The 20,166-nt window shown below is 52.1% G+C and overlaps 1 pseudogene; it reads left to right on the forward strand.

Moving 5' to 3' along the window:
• LOC147109806 (histone-lysine N-methyltransferase PRDM7-like) overlaps positions 1–20,166 on the forward strand; it is a 63,461-nt pseudogene that overhangs the window by 33,195 nt on the left and 10,100 nt on the right.

The following is a 20,166-nucleotide window of genomic DNA, read 5'->3' on the forward strand; positions in this document are numbered from 1 at the left end:
GATATGTTGCCCTTGAGGCTCCATAATATGGATCTAGCTGGTTCTTGAAGACAAAACCCCTTTGTCACTGCTGCTGTACTAACATCTCAAGTTTCTAGTTTTTCCTGTTATTATAATCCAGAATTGCAATTCTCATGTTGGGAACTAGATGTGAGGAACAAAATTTCCAGTGACGCAGGGCTGCAGAAACATCCGCCCTTAACATTGGGGACAAGCATGGCAGATACTTTAAAGGAAATTGTATCTGCTTCTAGATCCTCCATCCAGCAGCATTGATGACATCATCGGAGGCGACTTTCTGTATGAAAAGACTCATTGGGCCAGGGGTTCCCACACGCTGGAAATCAATTGCCCAATTAGGGCAACATCGCACTTTTTCCCCACTTCACTTCGGAGTCGGGGTCCTGAGATGAATGCCACCTGAAACGCCCCAGCCCACCCACACTGGCAAAATCAAGCCCATGTGTCAAATCTCCTCCTCTCCCATTTTCCTGAAGACACTGTTTCATGAGTAGATATGTTTCCTTACTTTGTGCTGACTTAATGGGCAGCCCTGTTGGCATTTGCTCAATGGCTGTTCTTCATGTGTTAGGCTCTTCATTGTTGGAGAAGGTCAATCCTGTTTTCATATACATGCATGCAGACCTTTCCAGAAGTGATGATTAGTTAGCAATCATTGGGAATCCTGGCTAATTTTATTCCCTCCCTTGCAAAAGTGTGCTGAGGTTAATTATATTAATTTTACCACATTTGCTGAGATCAGCGAACTCAACACAGCAGTACAGTATCAAACATGGGAACTTTCTGACCTGTGTGGCTCAGTACTACACTGGGGAGCGACTGCATTTATCCAATGTGTAGTTGGGTAGCTTTGTTTTGTTAAATATTCTAAAACAACTATTGGAGAAGAAAAATAGACAAACACTTTGACTTGTACATAATCTGTTTAGTAATACAGGCAGTCTTGAGGCAGCTATTCTTTAATTCAGGAGTGGTGAGGTACAGTTTTACCGTCACATCCTGCATTTCAGAACCAAAAAGCCCCATCACAGATGGCGTCCCATTCAGAAGAGGATAAAGCTGAAGTTTCCAGGGGCTTCACTGTGGACACTGCCTCAGCGATGGAAGAGACAGTTTCAGTTAAAAAGATCAAAAGAGAAACGAGTACCTTGGTTTGTGAAAGTGAAGCTCGTAGCGAATCCAATAAAGGTATTTGTCCTGGAATAAAGGATTTCAGTGAAGTATTTCTATTTTGAATAATTACATTTTTTTTAATGAGCAAGAGATGCTCTATGTTGATAATATGACCACTACCGTAGTCATTCAAATCAGATTAACACTGTGATGAAATATATGCCTTCATCAGCCCCTGTGTTTTACCTGCTTTGTATTGTGTGTACCGCCCCCTTTTTCCTATTGTGTGTATTGGCTACGCCCCTGTCTTTTGTCATATAAAGGTCTCAAGAGCTGTATGAGTCATTCTACCAGACGAATCTGATGTGGAAAGACATGCAAGGTTCTTAGTGATTAAAAGCCTTCTGTTGAATCCTTTAAACTCCTTGCCTTTGAGTTATTGATGGCACATCAATTTTAATCACTAAAACACCAAGATGGATCGACTCCTGAAACCAGAGCGCTTGGATCTGGACCCCCATGCCTCAGACGCAGCCACACAGTTCGGACACTGGTTCCAATGCTTTGAATTTTCCATCGAAAGCTCAGCCACCGCCATAGCAGCCGCGACCGCCACCGGAGACGTGAAACTGGGAATCCTGCGAAACTGGGTGAGTCATCGGGTCTCCCCTCTCATCCGAGATGCCACCAGCTACGGGGATGCCTGCACCATTCTGAAGGCCCACTACGTGCGGCCAATAAACGAGGTGTACGCCAGGCATCTTCTGACTACTCGCACGCAGCGGCATGGTGAGTCACTGGAGGACTTCATGCTAAGCCTAAAAGTACTGGGCAGAGACTGTAACTGTAAGGCCGTGTCTGCCATCGTGTACACGGAGGAGCTGATCCGAGACTCCTTTATTGCGGGCCTCAGTTCAAACTACATTCGGCCGAAACTGTTTGAAAAGGAGGGACTGGACTTAAAACAGGCTATGGGCATAGCGCGATCGCTGGATATGGCCCAGAGGAACTCTGAATCCTGTTCCTCAGGCCACGCGGCCCACTCCGCCTCGTGCGCGCCGTGGGGGCCGCCATCTTGGAAGCCATCTTCACCTCCCAGGTCTCAGGCCAGCCCAGCACCATCGGAGCCCCAGCCCCCACCCAGGAGCCCCACTACTGCTGCGATGCATCGGGGCCCGAAATGCTACTTCTGCGGCCAGGACAAACACTCCAGGCATCTGTGCCCAGCGAAGGGCACCACCTGTTTTAAATGCGGGAAGAAAGGACATTTCAGCAAAGTCTGCAGAGGGAACCCCGCCTCCAACTCCGCCACCGCCGCGTGCGCGCCGTGGGGGCAGCCATCTTGGACGCCATCTTGTCCACCCTCATGGAGTCCACCATCTTGTCCCGACTACACGGATCTCCAGGACCCACTGGTGGCCTCGATCACAGTGGATCAATCCAGGCCGCATCCGTTGTCTAGATCGATGATGGACATAGAGGTAAACGGGAACAAGGTTAAATGCTTGATTGACTGCGGGAGCACCGAAAGCTTTATTCATCCTAGCCTGGTGAAACGACTTTCAATAACGATAGTCCCCACACAGGGCAAAATCGCCATGGCTGATAAGACTCATACCTCAAAAATTACAGGTTTCTGCGCGGTTATGTTGTCGGTAAAAGGCACTGATTACAGAGATTTTAAACTATTGATAATGCCAGATCTCTGTGTGAGCGTGATCTTGGGTCTGGACTTCCAGTGCCACCACCAAAGTATCACGCTTACCTACGGTGGGTCCCAGCCGCCCCTCACAGTGTGCGGTCTGGCTACCCTGAAGGTCAAGCCGCCCTCTCTGTTCGCCAACCTCGCACCCAACTGTCGACCCATAGCGACCAAGAGTAGGCGGTACAGCTGGGAGGACAGACGGTTCATTGCGTCGGAAGTAGAAAGACTCAAGCGGGAGGGTATCATCGAATGCAGTACCAGCCCGTGGCGCGCCCAGGTAGTAGTAGTTAAGGGTAGCGAAAAGAAGCGGATGGTGATAGATTATAGCCAGACGGTTAATCTATACACCCAGCTAGACGCCTACCTTCTGCCCCGCATAGCGGATATGGTTAACCAAATTGCACAATACCGGGTGTTTTCCACCATCGACCTAAAATCGGCATACCACCAGCTCCCCATTAGGCCGGAGGACCGTCCATACACCGCCTTCGAGGTGAACGGACGCCTCTACCACTTCCTCAGAGTCCCCTTTGGGGTAACGAATGGGGTCTCGGTCTTCCAGCGGGAGATGGACCGCATGGTCGATGAGAACCAGTTAACAGCCACCTATCCGTACCTAGACAACGTCACCATCTGCGGCCACGACCAGCAAGACCACGACTCGAACCTCGCGAGATTTCTGAAAACCGCCCTCAGACTCAATCTCACCTACAACGAGGATAAGTGTGTCTTTAGCACCACGCGCCTCTGTATCCTGGGCTGCGTGGTGGAAAACAGGGAAATCGGTCCGGACCCCGACCGATTGCGCCCCCTACGGGAGCTACCCCTACCAAACACTCCCAAGGCCCTGAAAAGGTGCCTGGGGTTTTTCTCCTATTACGCCCAATGGGTCCCCAATTATTCCGACAAGGCCCGTCCCCTCCTGAAATCAACGTCCTTCCCGCTCACGGCCGAGGCCCACGCCGCCTTCAACAGCATTAAACACGACATTGAGAAGGCCGCGCTGCAGGCAGTGGACGAAAACATCCCTTTCCAGGTCGAAAGCGATGCGTCCGACTTCGCTTTAGCAGCCACCCTCAACCAGGATGGGCGGCCCGTAGCCTTTTTCTCAAGAACCCTCCAAGGGCCCGAGATCAGGCACTCCTCGGTAGAGAAGGAGGCCCAGGCCATAGTGGAGGCAGTGCGGCACTGGAGGCACTACCTAGCCAGCAAACGCTTCACCCTGCTTACCGACCAGCGGTCGGTAGCCTTCATGTTTAACAACAAACAGAGGGGGAAGATCAAGAACGACAAAATTCTCAGGTGGCGGATCGAACTCTCCACGTTTGAGTACGACATAATATATAGGCCGGGGGCACTCAACGAATCCCCCAATGCCCTATCACGAGGGATGTGTGCCAGCATCCAGGGGGACAGGCTACAGGGCCTCCACAATGGCCTCTGCCACCCGGGGGTCACCCGGCTATTTCACTTTATAAAATCCCGTAACCTGCCCTATTCCATCGAGGAGGTCCGGTCTATGACCAGGGACTGCCGCACCTGTGCGGAATGCAAGCCCCATTTTTTCAGGCCCGACCGAGCCCACCTGATCAAAGCTACACGGCCATTCGAGCGCCTGAGCTTAGATTTCAAGGGACTACTCCCCTCCACCGACCGCAATGTGTACTTTCTCAACATTGTGGACGAGTACTCCCGCTTCCCATTCGCCTACCCCTGCCCAGACATGACCAGTGCCACGGTCATCAAGTGCCTCGGCAGCCTGTTTTGCATGTTCGGCATGCCTAACTACATCCACACTGACAGGGGGGCGTCGTTCATGAGCGACGAACTGCGCCAATACCTGCTGTCGAAGGGGATAGCCATGAGTCGGACCACTAGTTATAACCCCCGGGGTAATGGGCAAGTGGAGAGGGAGAACGCAACGGTGTGGAAGGCGGTCACCTTAGTACTAAGGTCTAAAGGCCTCCCTACCTCCCGCTGGCAAGAGGTCCTCCCAGACGTACTCCACTCGATAAGGTCGCTACTGTGTACTGCTACTAACGCCACTCCTCACGAGAAGATGTTTGTTTTTCCCCGCAAATCAACCTCAGGAGTGCCCCTACCTTCGTGGCTCTCCACCCCAGGGACAGTCCTATTACGGAAGCATGTGAGGGGCCACAAAACAGATCCCCTCGTGGAGGCAGTACACCTACTCCATGCAAACCCGCAATACGCGTACGTCAAGCACGCCGACGGGCCTGAGGACACCGTGTCCATAAAGGACCTCGCCTTGGCAGGAAGCGACGACGACCCAGCACCACCACCCCCAGAAGAACCTCCACCATCCCCAGAGGTATCCTCACCACCCCCAGAAGTACCTGCAACACCTCCAGCACATGGGTATGCCCAGGAGGGCACCACGGACTCCCGGTCAGAACCCGAGGTACTGTTGCGACGTTCAGGAAGGACTATCACACCCCCGGATAGACTAAATCTGTAGAAGGGGTGAATGTGATGAAATATATGCCTTCATCAGCCCCTGTGTTTTACCTGCTTTGTATTGTGTGTACCGCCCCCTTTTTCCTATTGTGTGTATTGGCTGCGCCCCTGTCTTTTGTCATATAAAGGTCTCAAGAGCTGTATGAGTCATTCTACCAGACGAATCCGATGTGGAAAGACATGCAAGGTTCTTAGTGATTAAAAGCCTTCTGTTGAATCCTTTAAACTCCTTGCCTTTGAGTTATTGATGGCACATCAAACACAATGTCTTGCATTATTATGTAATTAAATGTCTTAATCTAAATGTACACTCTCGGGAGCCGCAAGCCTACATTTCGTTGTACTGCACTTGTGCACTAACAATGACAATAAAGTTGATTATTATTATTATTATAAATGTCTTCAGCATCTCCTCTGCAACCAAAAACAAACCTTACATGCAAGAATATTACTATTAATTGGTTCAATTTTTGTTCAATATCTTTTTGATTTATTCCACGGTTGTCTGTACTGGAAAGATCTTGGGGTCAGCAAATGAAGAAACAACCAACGAGACTGAAAGCAGAAGATACAGTTTCAGAAATAGAGAGAGAAAAGTTTACACTGAAGAAAGGGAACTTTGTGACGATGATTACCTGTGTATGTGCAAAGTAACCTATCCATTTCCTCAGGGCAGGAATAATTTATTGAGTGTTTTGGTGTGATGACATAGGGGCCTTGGTAGGCCAGGGGATTGGTGGAGCAATACAGCATGTCAGAGTGGTGGGACAGGAGTGCAGGCCTGTGTTTGCCCACAAACAGGCACCGATTGTTCTTTATCATTGAGGAAAAACAATCACAAATATGATCCCCAAACTGTTGATAATAATTCTGGAAACTTGTAATAAAATAGAATAGGACTTTCAGTAATCATAAACTAATGGCCCCTGATTACAGGGAATAGCAGCTCCTTGTCTAAGATATTGAAGCATCCTATGCCAGCCTACAGCAGGACCTGGACAACATCCAGGCTTGGGCTGATAAGCAGCAGCTAACATTCAAACTTATGAATGGCGCAATGAGCATCCCCGAAGAATTGATGATGCAGCCAGAATTAAGTTGGGTGTCAACATGGTTTGAGATGGGGTGCAGGGAGAAGATGATGGCATAACTGAAAGGGCAAATTTGAGAAGTGGCACTGTCCCCAAGCGTGATTTTCCTGATGGTTTAGATGGACTTTTCTAACTGGATATGCATGTTGAACTTCATTCAAAGAATGAGGAAGCTATAACCTATAGGAAGTAATTCAGCCTCCTTGTGCAAAATTCCCTTCCTGCCCACTCCTAATCTTATCTGGTGTGGCACAGCTTGGAGATACTGTTGACAGTTTTTGCAATGCTGTTGTTAATTGTGGTCAGTACTGCCTTGGAGTAAAGAACCGAACATGTCGCCCAGAACAAGCCCTTGTATACAACAGAGTAGGGGAAGATCTGACTGGGTGTAATTTTCGTAGAGGGAAGATGCCCCAAGTGTTTTCACCAGCTGATAGATTGTTGAAATATCGTACTTGTGTGTGCAGACTGAATTGCAATCAAAGGGCAGCACGGTGGCATAGTGGTTAGCACTGTTGCCTCACAGCGCCAGGGACCCGGGTTCGAATCCGGCCTCGGGCGACTGTCTGTGTGGCGTTTGCACATTCTCCCCGTGTTTGCGTGGGTTTCCTCTGGGTGCTCCGGTTTCCTCCCACAGTCCAAAGATGTGCGGGTTAGGTTGATTGGCTATGATAAATTGACCCTTAGTGTTAGGGGGATTAAATACGTGGGGTTATGGGGATAGGGTGGGATATGTGTTGGTGTAGGGGTTACGGGGATCGGGTGGGATATGTGTCGGTGCAGGCTCGATGGGCCGAAATGGCCTCTATCTGCACTGTGGGGTTTCTGTGATTTCTGTGAAACAATGAGGAAGATCAAATCTACGATAGGTAATCTATCCTTTCTCAGTACTATCCCCCTTCACCTCAATGATCACTGAATAATGAACTGAGATCCTGATCCATCTTTAATCTGTATTTTATGTGTTAGTTTGTGAAGACTGCGAGACATTTTTTATTGAAGAATGCCCTGTGCATGGTCCTCCATTGTTCATAAAGGACACGGTGGTGGAATTCGGTCAGCCAGACAGAGCACATTTAACCCTTCCGGAGGGTCTCAGCATAGCGACTTCAAAAATTTGAAAAGCTGCTCTTGGTGTATGGAATGAAGGGCAGGTTATTCCCAAAGGCATTCACTTTGGACCCTATGAAGGAGTAGTATCAAATGAAGAAGCAGCTGCTGTCAGTGGGTATTCATGGGCGGTAAGTGACTACTGTCATTATCAAGTTCCTTATTTTATAAAATTAAGTGTTCAGGACATTTTTGAAATTATTTTCTATAAATTATCCAACATTCCCATTCCTGGTTGCTAATCAGTGAGTCCTACTGGTAAGTAGACAGCGAGTGAAGACAGAATTAGTCTTTGCTGTGAGGCCTGTTGTGTTCAACTAACCTGCCAAATGAAGAATGGATTACTGGGTGTGTTTATTGTAGGGCTGGCAGCAGCCACGGAACTACCCGAACATGACTCACCACCATCAGGAAGTGAGAAAGCAAACATGCTTCTATCTGACTGAAACCCACCAAACACCACCACAGAGGAAACAGTTGTACTTCACCCCACTGAGACCAAAGGTGTATCAAAGTTCACAGCACCTTCCCCACAGCTGACAGTGTCAGTGCTGAGAGAAAAATCACACTCTCCACACAGACAAAGATCATCTCACCCCACTGAAGCCATAGCAGACTCCCAACTATTTATAAAAACTCTGCCACCTGCCCCGCCCCCAGCTGAGGCAGCATTCTCACACTCGGAAACAAAATCCCTCGCTAGAATTCCTCCCCCCCCACCCCTGCCAGCTGAGGCAATTATTGAAGTCCGTGGCCGCGAATTTTGAAGTTTTAGCGCTCGCCGTTCAGGCCGGTTTTGCTGAAAAATGGTGGCCGCCTCACTTTCAGCGGGTCCTGTGATGGCCGCCATTTTGGGAGGTCGGTACTGCTGCCATTGCCTGCGCACGCCCCAGATAGTTAGATGAGGCAGATTATGATGTCATTGAGTGTGGAACGCTGGTTTGATGCAATATCTGCCATTTTCGACATTGATGCTCCATTTTGTGCCTTCTTCCAATCACGCAGAGGGAGGAGGGGCAGGAGGGCTCTCAGCAGGAGGCCTTCCCCACCCAGGGTCTTCCAAGCGTACTTCTACCTGCGCTTAAGCCAGGAGCAGTGTATTAGGAGGCTCCGCTTCACCAAGGTCACAGAACTCTGCCACCTCCTGCAGTCGAACATACAGCCTCAGAGCAGAGCGGTTCTCCCAGTGGCCCTGAAGTCACCGTGGCCCTGAATTTTTTTGCCAGTCGGGACCAGGAGATATAGCTAACCTCTCCCAGTTTGCTGTCCATTGCAGCAACCAGTAAGTCACAGAGGCTCTCTATTCCAGGAGAAGAGACTTCATTGGCTTTGCCAGGCTAGCGGGCTTCCTCATGGTGCAGTGTGCCATTGACTGCACACATGTGGCTTTGCGGGCAGCACATACCAATCCTTGAGATGTTCCGTAACTGCAAAGGCTACCACTCACTTAACGTGCACTTCTTGTGCGACCACGTCCAGCACATCATGATGGTGAATGCCCGGTATCCTGGCAGCAGTCACGATGCCTTCATCCTGCACCAGACCGGTTTGCCAGCAGTCTTTGAACCACCACGTCAAACCCGAGGGTGGCTGCTTAGGGACAAAGGCTAACCACTCTGCCCCTGGCTGATGAGTTCCCTCCACAACCACGCCACTCATGGCCAGCACTCATAACGACAGCCATGCTGCCATGAGGAGTCTCATCGAGCAGACCATTGAGGTTCTCAAGCAACAGTTCCACTGCCTTGACCGCTCAAGAGGAACCCTCCATTACAGGCCGGAGCGGGTTTCCCATTTCGTGGTGGTCTGCTGCATGCTCCACAACTTGTCCACATGAGGGCACAGCCCATGCCACCACGGGTCCATCAAGCCTGTCCCAAAACAATTGCGATACCTTGTGTATCACAATATACACACGCCACCCCACCCAAAACCATGTGATGTCCTGGGAGAGGCAACAAACCATAAAATACCGAGGCCAATTTGGGAAAGAAAAATCTGGGAAATTCCTCTCCGACCTAACTAGGTGATCGAAACTAGTCCAGGAGATCACTCTGGTCCTGAATTCCCTGCAGTATCTACCTTCTGTAAGAGGTGATCTCTGCCCCAGCCAGAAACAAGTCCAGCCCTCACTTGAAAGAATTCAGCGAGTCCGTGTCCCCCACACGAGACAGCAGCCTGTTCCTGAGGTTCACTATTCTATGGGAAAAGAACCACCTCCTGACAGCTAACCTAGATCTAGGCCTAGAAATTCAGTTTTGCCAGTTTTGGGGCGCTAACGTTAGCGCCCGCCCGACTTTAGCGCCCGCCCCAAAGTTGCGCCCCCTTCGCCGAAATTCAGTTGCTTCGCCCTAAGAGGTTGCTGGAGCGCTAAAAGAGGCGTTACACGACTATCTTTAGGCGCTAAGCCGGCGGTGCAGAGGGATAGCGCCGAGGTGGGACGCAGCGCGGGTGCGGTCATTTTTTGATTGACAGCAGACCCCGTGGCGCCGGCCAGCTCTTAAAGGGGGAAGGGATGATTTGGTCTGCTGCCACGCCCTGCACACTGCAGCTTTCAAACTAGGCCTCAACACTGCTGCTGAGCCCAAGGAGCCATGGCAACGCATGAGAAGGCCCGTGAGCATGCCCTGTGCTTCTCAGAGCGTGATCTGGATATCATGCTGACAGCATTGGAGAAGAGGTGCAGGATCTTGTTCCCAGACAATGGCAGGAATCCCACCCACCGCGTCTACACCAAAGCCTGGAGGGAGATCGCCACCAGGGTGTCGTCCTACGGCGATGCCCCCAGGGACAAGGTGCAATGTCGGAAGAAATACAATGACCTGACCAGGATTGTCAGGGTGAGTACCCTTTCCACTCTCCTCCTCATTCTTGCATGTACACCTGACATGATGGGCAAAGGGACCTGAAAGGCCTAATGGGCAGCCCTCAGCCAGCAGCTTTGGGACAGTCATGAGCATCAATTGCACATTCTGCACTTTACACACTGGCCAAGCTATTCCACCATGAGAGGCAGTGCACACTAGATCAGGGCTACACTCTGGCCAAGCTATTCCACCATGAGAGGCAGTGCACACTAGATCAGGGCTACACTCTGGCCAAGCTATTCCATCATGAGAGGCAGTGCACACTAGATCAGGGCTACACTCTGGCCAAGCTATTCCACCATGGGAGGCAGTGCACACTACGTCACGGCTACACACCGTACTTAGAGCCCGTCCTTTCTCTTGCAGGCTAAACTTGCGAATAATCGCAAGCGCCGCGACATCACCGGGGGAGGCCGCGCCAAGTTCCAGAAGCTCACTCCCCTGGAGGAGCGCGTGAGTGGTCTCACGGGAGGCCACGTGATTGTGCCCAGAGCGTGCGGAGAAGCCGACCCTCTGCTGCCCGGCAATGGTAAGGACCTCGCCTTTTGGCCCTCTCTCGTCGCACTTGCGCATCCGAGCTACCTCCTTTGCCACTGTGCCACCAATGCGCTGAATGCCACCAGTCATGACTCCCTTGCTGACGCCCTCTCCTCACTCTGAAGCTACTCTTGTGCCTTCCTGCTTTCAGCTGGTGACGAAAAGCTCCCTGATGCTGCCAGTGACAGCCCCTCCGAACAGGAGGAGGAGGAGGAGGAGGAGGAGGAGGAAGAGCAACCCGGACCATCAGGGGAGGACTCAGGTCCCGCAGCAGAGGGCGAAGTGTTGGACACGTCTTCCCTGGACGAGAGCCTGGAGCAACTTTCGGAGGGGAGTGCAGCTGCTGGGACCAGTGGTGTCCAGCCACCCAGGAGGGCTGCGGGTGGGCCGCGGCCTTGGGGAAGGATCGGAGGGGAGTGCAGTTGCTGCGGACATTCGGCGCCAGCAACGTGCCAAGGGTCGCCTAGCTCGGACCCCTGCTCCCCAGCGGGAGAGTCCCGCCTCCAGTCCGGCCACCTTCACCTCAGAGGAGGTGCGCCAGCTGGACCAAATGGCCGAGGATTTGGACCGCCGCCACACAGAGCTCATGCAGGTGGTGGGACGGATGCCTGAGGCCATCGAGTCGCTGGCGACCAGTGTGCGGGAGTTTGGGGCATCAAATGCCGAGAGTGGCCGGATGATGATGGAGGTAGTGGAACGGATGCCTCCGGCGATGGAGCCGCTGGCTGATGCCGTCAAGTCAGTGGCGGATGTGATGCGGGCGCAGACCAGGGCAACAGGGGCCCTCACTGCTGCCACACGCGCTGCCTCAGCCAGGCATCGCCAGGACACCCGCCGCGCTGCAGCAGCACAGCGATCCGCCCTTCGGCTGATTGGTGCGGATCATGCAGTGCGTGCCCGGGCGAGTGCCAGCGTGCGACATCACCAGCCAGCACCTCCAATACGCCAGCTTGCCCACATTGCGCCATCCGTCGCCGCCACTCCCCCAGTGGAGCGTCAACGGCAAGCGGCTGGAGCTGATGGTGGGCATGCACATGTGCGCCAATCAACAGCCGGCCCCTCGAGGCCCAAAGCCCATGTAGGCCGCCCCCCAAGGCCATCTGGCGGAAGGACATCTGACCCTCAGGCGCCTTCCCCCAGCCTCGCAGCAGCCACTGGGCAGAGCTTGCAGAGGAGCAGCAGGCCGGGCAGGGGCGCCAAAAGGCTGGACAAGGTCTCGCCCTCGCGGGCCACTAAGTAGAGGGTGTGGCCAGCTTTCATTTTATATGGCGGTGGACATCTTTATTTTGCCCATGGTTGTTTTGTTTATGGGTATGTTTTTTGCGTTAAGGCCGAGGTTGAGGCCTGGTTTGTTCAAATGTGGAGTTACTCCTCCCCAGATTGTGGGAGTGAGTCGTTTGTTGCACTTTTTGTGGGGGCCGTTGATTGTTTTTGGGATTCATGTGGGAAGGGGTTTCATTTTTGTCAAATATAAATTTATCTTAATTCAGACAGTGTCCATGGTTGTTCTTGTTAGTCTTTGTTGCCTTCGCCGGCTGAGGGCTTGCGGAGCGGCTGCATTCATCTTGCTTCATGGCCACAAGGCATTCCCTGACAGGGGGCTTAGAAGTTACGTTCAATAAGCTGGCGACGGACGGCCCTTGGACCTTGTCGCTCCCTCCTGGGAACGTACTCCTCCTCCTCCTCCTCCACCTCCTGCTCCTCCTGCTCCTCCTCCTGAGGTGGTGGTCCAACGTCAGGTGGCAGTGCCTGAATCCTGCGGAGAGCCAGGTTGTGTAGCATGCAGCAAACTACGACAAATTGGGAGACCCGGTGCGGCGAATACTGCAGAGATCCGTCGGAACGATCAAGGCAGCGGAATCACTGCTTGAGGACCCCAATAGTTTGCTCGATGATGTTTCTGCTCCTTTGATGGCTCTCGTTGTATGCCTCTTCAGCAGCGGTCCTGGGCGCGCGGAGCGGGGTCATGAGCCAGGTACACAAAGGATAGCCTTTGTCCCCGAGTAGCCATCCTCTTGGGGGAGGCTGTGCCTCGAACATGTCATGCACAGTACTCTGCCGCAGGATAAAGGCATCGTGGCAGCTGCCTGGAAAGCAGGCATTGACAGCCAGGATGCGCTGCTTGTGGTCACACACCAGCTGCACATTGAGAGAATGGTAGCCCTTCCAGTTGCGATACTGCTCGCCATGCTCCAGAGGTGCCCGCAAAGCCACATGCGTACAGTTAATGGCGCCCTGCACCAAGGGGAAGGCCGCGAGTCTAGCAAATCCCACTGCACACTGATGCTGGCTCTCCAGGGCCATGGGGAAGGAGATGAATTGGCGTCTCCTTCTGAAAAGGGCATCGGTCACCTGGCGGATGCAGCGATGCACGCCGAACTGGGATATGTTAGCTATGTCCCCAACAGCGGATTGGAAGGAGCCGGTGGCATAGAAGTTCAATGCCACCGTCACCTTCACTTCCACCGACAGAGACGTCCTGCACCTGAGCTTTGGACGCAGATCTCTGTGAAGCAGGTGGCAGATCTCTGCAACCACCTCCTTTCGGAATCTCAGCCTTCTTACACATCGCGCGCCACTCATGGTGAAGTAGGAGCGCTGCTGGCGGTATACCCTGACTGGGTAAGGCCTATGTTGCCGACGCCTGTTGCCCCCTCTGCCTCTAGCCAGGGCTGCCCCTCTGACCCCGCGTCTGTGAGCCCTACGCACATGGCGCTGAAACTCTGCGTTGGCACCCCATGCAGCCCCCATCAAATGCTGGCAAACAGTCAAATTTCCAACAGGGCACTTGCAGCGCTTTGGCCTGAGTCCAAAAATAGCTGAGCTATTGCTGCACGAAACCACTTAGCTCTCCTCCTTGTTGTGTGTCCAGAAATCCGTTGCACAAGAGTGTTTGCTGCAAAATGGCTGCCCTTTATACTGCAGGGTACGTGCCCTTTAATTTGCGCTCCCCGGGGCCCGCGTCGGCTGTGTTGCGTTCCATTTTACAAACGCTCTGGCCGCCAGCCGCACAATGGAGCGGTCCGACTGAAGTTTGGAATCGGGGCGCGCAAAGGGCGTTGCACGAGGATGTGACGTCATTTTCTGCGCGCGCAGCCGGGCGGGCGCTAAACTTTGCGCCGGCGCTAAGGGTCAACTTAATTTGGGGCGAGGCGCAAACTGCGCTGCGCCCGGGCGCTACACGCATAGCGCCCGAAATTCACTTCTCTTAAGGCGCTAACTGCTGGCGCAACCAACTGAATTTCTAGGCCCTAGACTTGTACAACTTAAATTTGTGACCCCTAGTCCTTCCTAACCTATTTAATTGAAATAAACTATCAGCTGGAACACAATCATTCCCTTCACCCCTTCATTATCTTATGAGCGTCAATCAAATTCCCCTTAAGTCTACGCTTCCCTAAAGTGTAGAGCCCCAACTCTTTTACCCTATCTTGATAACAAAGATGCTATCCTGATAAATAAGAGAGGAGGAGGAGGAGGAAGTGAGCAGGCAGGCAGCACATCCCCGATCCAGATGGGCTGTCCATGAGCACCTCAACAGACTCTGGTTGCAGTGAGTGAAACCCCAGATCCCCGTTGCTCACCACTTCCCCATCTTACCATCCCTCTGTCACAGAACATCACAGCGTCCTCCTGGGCACAAAGCTGAAATGAGAGCCACCACAAAACACACATTTCAAACATAATTTATAAATTTATCAAATTCAAATCAAAAGAATAAAGTCAACTAATCATCCTTGTGCATTCCCTTAGTGTCTGCCTTTGCTGTGCCTTTTCCTACTCGAGTGCTCCTACGAAGTGCTCCCCCAGTGGCTGCAGCATGGCTGGTGGAAAGCTGCTGACTTTCAGTGGGGAGACTACAGATGGGCCTGCAGGATGACCTCGAGCAGCTCTGGCCCTAGAAAGCCCGGCTGTAGACTGCACCACCTTGGTATGGGCGGCAGAAGTCTGGGCTGGCTGGTGCAAGCACACTGGCAGGGTGGCAGTGGTGGGAGTACGAATGCTGTCTTCTTGAGAGAGGACAGCAGGTTCTTGCTCCACGGGGCCACTGCCACTCCCTCGGGATGGGGCCTCAGCACTATTAGCCATCTGTTGGAGCACAGATTGCTGGACTGCTGTGACAATCTGCAAGCACTTTTCCACACTCGTAAACCCAGCCACAATGGCATCAGTCTGAGCTTGCGGGGCAACAAGTTGAGACTGCAGGAGAGCAGTCTGCGCTTCCACTGCAGCAGTGAGACGTTGGGTCGCTTCCGTTGTGCTGCAATGGAAATGTGAGTTTGCCCATCACACCCAGCATCATGGTTGGGTCCACAAGTTCTCCAATGGAGTTGCCCATTATTTCCACCCTGGAAATCATGGGCTCCGAGCCAAGCACAAAACCCCATAATATTGGAACCGGACTCCTCCATGCTGCTTGACACTGACCAGAGGCTCTCTGGCAGGCTTGCCATTACACCAAGCATTTCTGTGTGCAGGCCCATCACCCTTCTTCTGAATGCCGCCCCATCAAGATCATCATCTGAGTCCTGTGCAGCAGAACTCGTGCGTAATCTCGCCCTGCGGTGAGCTGGCACCCAAGCTGCACTTTCCCCCTGGCTTGGCTGCAGTCCACTCATGCCTGGTGATTTACCACATGCAGATCCTGCCTCAATACTACTGTCTAAATTACGCACAGTGCCATTTGCTGAGCTGGTGTCTGCGAGTGTCAGATCCAATGCCGCTGTGTCTTCTTCTCCTCCATCACTATCCTCCTCCAGAACTTCAGAGACAGGCTGGGCTGCTGACAGTGCTTGGGTATCTGAAAGGAGAAATGCACAAGTGTCGGGTTGTGATGAGGGGAGGAGGGAAAGCAAGATATCCATGCATACACCATCAGCAGCGTGTAAGTGAGAAGGGATTGTGGGATGAGGGATAGTGGGCTGTGAGAAGAAGGATTAGGTATAAGCATACCGTCATCATCAACAATGTTTTTCACTTCCCCGCTCTTCACAGATTCTGTCACTGCCCCAACAATTACTGCGAGCACTACTTCCTCCAGGTCCATGAAGTTCTCAATTCTGGCTCGCCCTCCGCCCGTCTGCTGGTGCTCCTGGAGGTTGTGCGCCAACTTGGCCTGCAAGAGAAAGGGAAGTGTCAGTGAGTGTGGTACAATATGTTTGGGTGATGTGCCTGCCATGGTTGAATAGCTGTCAGTTTGTGCAAGGTGTGAGATGTGGGTGTAAGTCTTGCAGCAGTGGTAAGTGTGTGAGGTATGAGTGGTGCTGGCTAGAGATTGTTGGTAGGTGACTGATGGGGGTGTGGTGCATTGAACAGTGTGTGCGATTCATGGCACAGATAATGGGATATGGTATTTGAAGATGCATTTACTCACCGTGACCAGTCGTGTGAGGTCACTAAACATTTTGCAGCACTGGATCCAGGTTCTGTGGACAACACTCATCATACTGACAGCTTCAGCAGTCTCCACCCACAGCCTTCTTGTGTCCGCGGGCCTCCTGCCCCCTGTTGGTAGAGGACCTGAGGATGTCATAGAACCTCCAGGATCAAGGCCTCCAGTGCCACATCAGAAAATCTCCTTGCCCTTTTTCTTGGCTATTGGGCCATGGTTTTCTCCACAATGACAATGAGGTGTTTGTGTAAAAAAGCACTTCCCCTGTATTAGAGCCTTGAACAAACTTTATTGGCCACAAGACTCCACCCAATATTGGCCCCCGAATCAGCACTAAGACAGTCAGCAGCACATTTCAGCGCTACAATCATTATAATGAGCAGGCAGCATGAATTTTATGTGCTGCCTGCACTACTTTGAACGGGCGTGGGCACATCGTGCTGCCCGCGCCTGTTTTTGGGCCTTATCCAATTTCTAGGCCTCTCTATTGCATTCTTAGCTTGATTCCCCACTCCTGTTTTTGAGGAATAGAGCCTGTTGGGAATGGATGGCCTTGTAGCTGTTATCATTTTAATCCAATGGCTTTGTACTGAGCCAAGGTCAACTAAGAATGAGCCTACGTTCCAGTCCCTTGTACTTTGTTCACCTTCTGATTAATTTAGTGCTGCTGCTCTAATTCAGGTATTATCCTATTAAAGCAGTTCCAGGAGATTCCCAGAGCCTGCTGTCATTGTATTTATGGACAGAGGTGAGTCAGGCATCACCTCAACCAACTCTCATCATTCCTAGTTTCAGAATGTATTGAACAGCAGTTGCCAAATCCTGGGCGCTCTGACAATACAGTAATTCAGGGACCTTTCCCGACTTTACAAAGCTTCCTGAAACTGTTCAGCACCATTATACTATTTTTCGAGCTCCTATGCTGCATCATTTCAGTCCCAGCCATCGTGTTCAACTGGGCACTCGGATAAAAAGGTATAATCACAGAACACAGGTAAGAGGAAAGTCAATTTTTACTCAAAGACGTGGGAGGCGATGTAATAGAATCTTGCAATATGTGTTAAGCCTCATGACAGTCTAATATAAAGATAAAGTTGCTTTTAAAATTTTTATTAATCCAGTCTTTTTATCAAAATACTTGTCTGCAGATCAGCAAATCCAACAAGGATTTTGAATACATTGATGCGAAGGATGAATCTACATCAAATTGGATGAGGTGAGGGAAGACTGATACCGTATTGTGAGGATCACAAGATAGTAACGGATGAAGAAGATCATTTGTCCCATTTCATTTGATCCATCCAGTACAATATCCCACCCAACAACCAGCCAGCCTTTCATTCTGGGTAGCTGTGGCTGGGAAAACGAGCCAAATTATTTAATCAGCTCCAGGCATTATGTTCAACAGGAACTCCAGGAAACCCGTATTTCTGGATTACTGCACCTCCCCACCCCCCGTCAGACACTCCCTCCTTAGAAATATTGGGGCCATTGGGCTAGAAATTCGGTTGGTAGCGCCACCGATTAGCGCCTAAAGAGGCCGAAGAGTGGGGCGCTAGCTAATTTCCGGGCGGACGCAAGGCACATAGCGCCTCTCCGCATATTGAGCATGCATTTAGCGCCGGCGCTAAATCTTAGCGCCCGCTCATGGGCGCAAGCAGATTATGACATCATTTGAGTGTGCAACGCCTTTTGGGTGCCCCGGACCTGAAATTCAGTGGCGCCCCCCTCCGTAGCGCCTGGCGCTAATAGTGACGGCTTACCTGGAACCTTACCAAGTCGCTGTCGGGCTGGAGGAGCGTTATTTAAAGGGGACTGGTGTGGTTTAAAAGCGGCAGCCATTTTTGGAGCACAACTTCCTCGAGAGCTACAAAGAGTTGCTGAGCTGCACACTGAGAGCCATTTGACCACTGAGCCAACGCAGGCAGACGAACAACAGCCTTCTGACCATCACCTTGCTGTTGGTGAGCCTTAACAGCGGGGAACCTTCCTGTGGGCACTTATTATGGGGGCTGCATTGGTGGGGAACGTCCTGCTGCTGCATCATCTGCAAAGGACACTGAGACACAGGGAGAGAGGGGCAGGCATGGCCAGACGGAGGAGGGCCAACAGACGTCGCCACACCAGACCGTACGCTGGCAGGGTTTTCCGTCAGCACTTTTCCTACATGAGCATGTCGGAGGAGCAGTGTGTCCGAAGGCTGCGATTTACAAAGGAGGTGGTGACTGAGCTGTGCCAGCTGCTTCGGACAGATCTGCAACTTCAGATAAGGTGCAGGATATCTCTGTCGGTGGCTGTGAAGATGACTGTTGCCCTGAACTTCTACGCGACCGGCTCTTTTCAGGCTGCATCTGGGGACATGGCCAGCATCTCGCAGTTTGCAGTTCATTGCTGCATCCGTCAAGTGACTGATGCCTGTATAAAAGGAGGCGGCAGTACATCTCCTTCCCAATGACCCCGGACAAGCAGCGGGAGCGCGCAGAGGGCTTCGCTGCAATAGCGGACTTCCCCATGGTGCAGGGTGCCATTGACTGCACGCACGTGGCTTTGCGGACGCCTGTTTTCAATCCGGCGGAGTTCCGCAACCGCAAGGGGTTCCATTCCTTGAATGTCCAGCTGGTCTGTGACCACCAACAGCAGACCCTCGCAGTGAATGCGCAGTTCCCAGGCAGCAGCCACGACGCCTTCATCCTGCGCCAGACTTCTGTAGCAGACCTTTTCGAGGCCCCGGCTCACCCAGAAGGCTGGCTTCTCGGGGACAAGGGCTATCCTCTGTGCCCGTGGCTGATGACCCCGCTCCGGATGCCCAGTACCCCTACAGAAGAACACTACAATGCGAGCCATCAGGCGATGAGGAACATTGTGGAGCACACAACCGGCGTGCTGAAGCAGCAGTTCCGCTGTCTGGACCATTCCGGAGGAGCACTGCAGTACTCGCCTGAGCGAGTCTCGCACTTCGTGGCTGTTTGCTGCATGCTCCATAACTTCGCAATCCAACGTACCCAGCCAATGCCTGCAGACATTGACGCACCAGCAGAGGAGGAGGAGGACCAAGATGGGAGGGAGGTCCGAACTGGAAGGGCCGTGCGTCAGAGGCTCATCAGAAGTCGCTTCTAGGACCCTCTGACAGGATGCTTGTAGCCATTGCAAGAACAGGAATGGAACCAACCTCATACCCCCAAGCCTGTGAAGGGCAAGATGCATGTAAATAGCAGACATGGTCATTGTAAATGAATAAAGGGTTTTATTACAAAAAATGTGCTTCCTTCCAACATGATAAAACAAGACGGACAGAAATGTAAACTAACACACAGACACAGACACATTAGTCTCTCCCTCCCATGAGACTGGTCAAATGATAAATAACAATACAGACAACATTAGTCTCTCCCTCCCGTGAGACTGGTCAAATGATAAATAACAATACAGACAACATTAGCCTCTCCCTCCCGTGAGACTGGTCAAATGATAAATAACAATTGACCTCAACAGAGGCTTCAGGTCCTCCCTTCACTTTCTGGCCCCTGATGGGGATCTTGGTCTTTTGCGAGTCTGTCCCCGCCCCTCCCTGCAGCTCCTCCTTAAGGGGACCCCCCGCGGCTGCAGCAAGGCTGGGGGAGGCCTGCTGACTGTCCCTGAGTGCAGATGCCCCTGAGGTGCGGCTTGGACGACCTCTGGGCCTAGAGGGTCCAGCTGCTGACTGCTCCACCTGTGCATGGGTGGAAGCAGTCTGTCCTGCAGGTGGTGGCAGCTGCAGTGGAGAAGTGCCAGTGGTGGCAGCAGGAATGCTGTCATCTTGAGAGAGGACAGCGCCTCCCTGCTCCACCAACACACTGGCACTTCCACGGGGCA

Source organism: Somniosus microcephalus, chromosome 12, assembly GCF_052327205.1.
Source record: "Somniosus microcephalus isolate GS21.2 chromosome 12, FLI_Smic_1.0, whole genome shotgun sequence".
Lineage (NCBI taxonomy): Eukaryota > Metazoa > Chordata > Chondrichthyes > Squaliformes > Somniosidae > Somniosus > Somniosus microcephalus.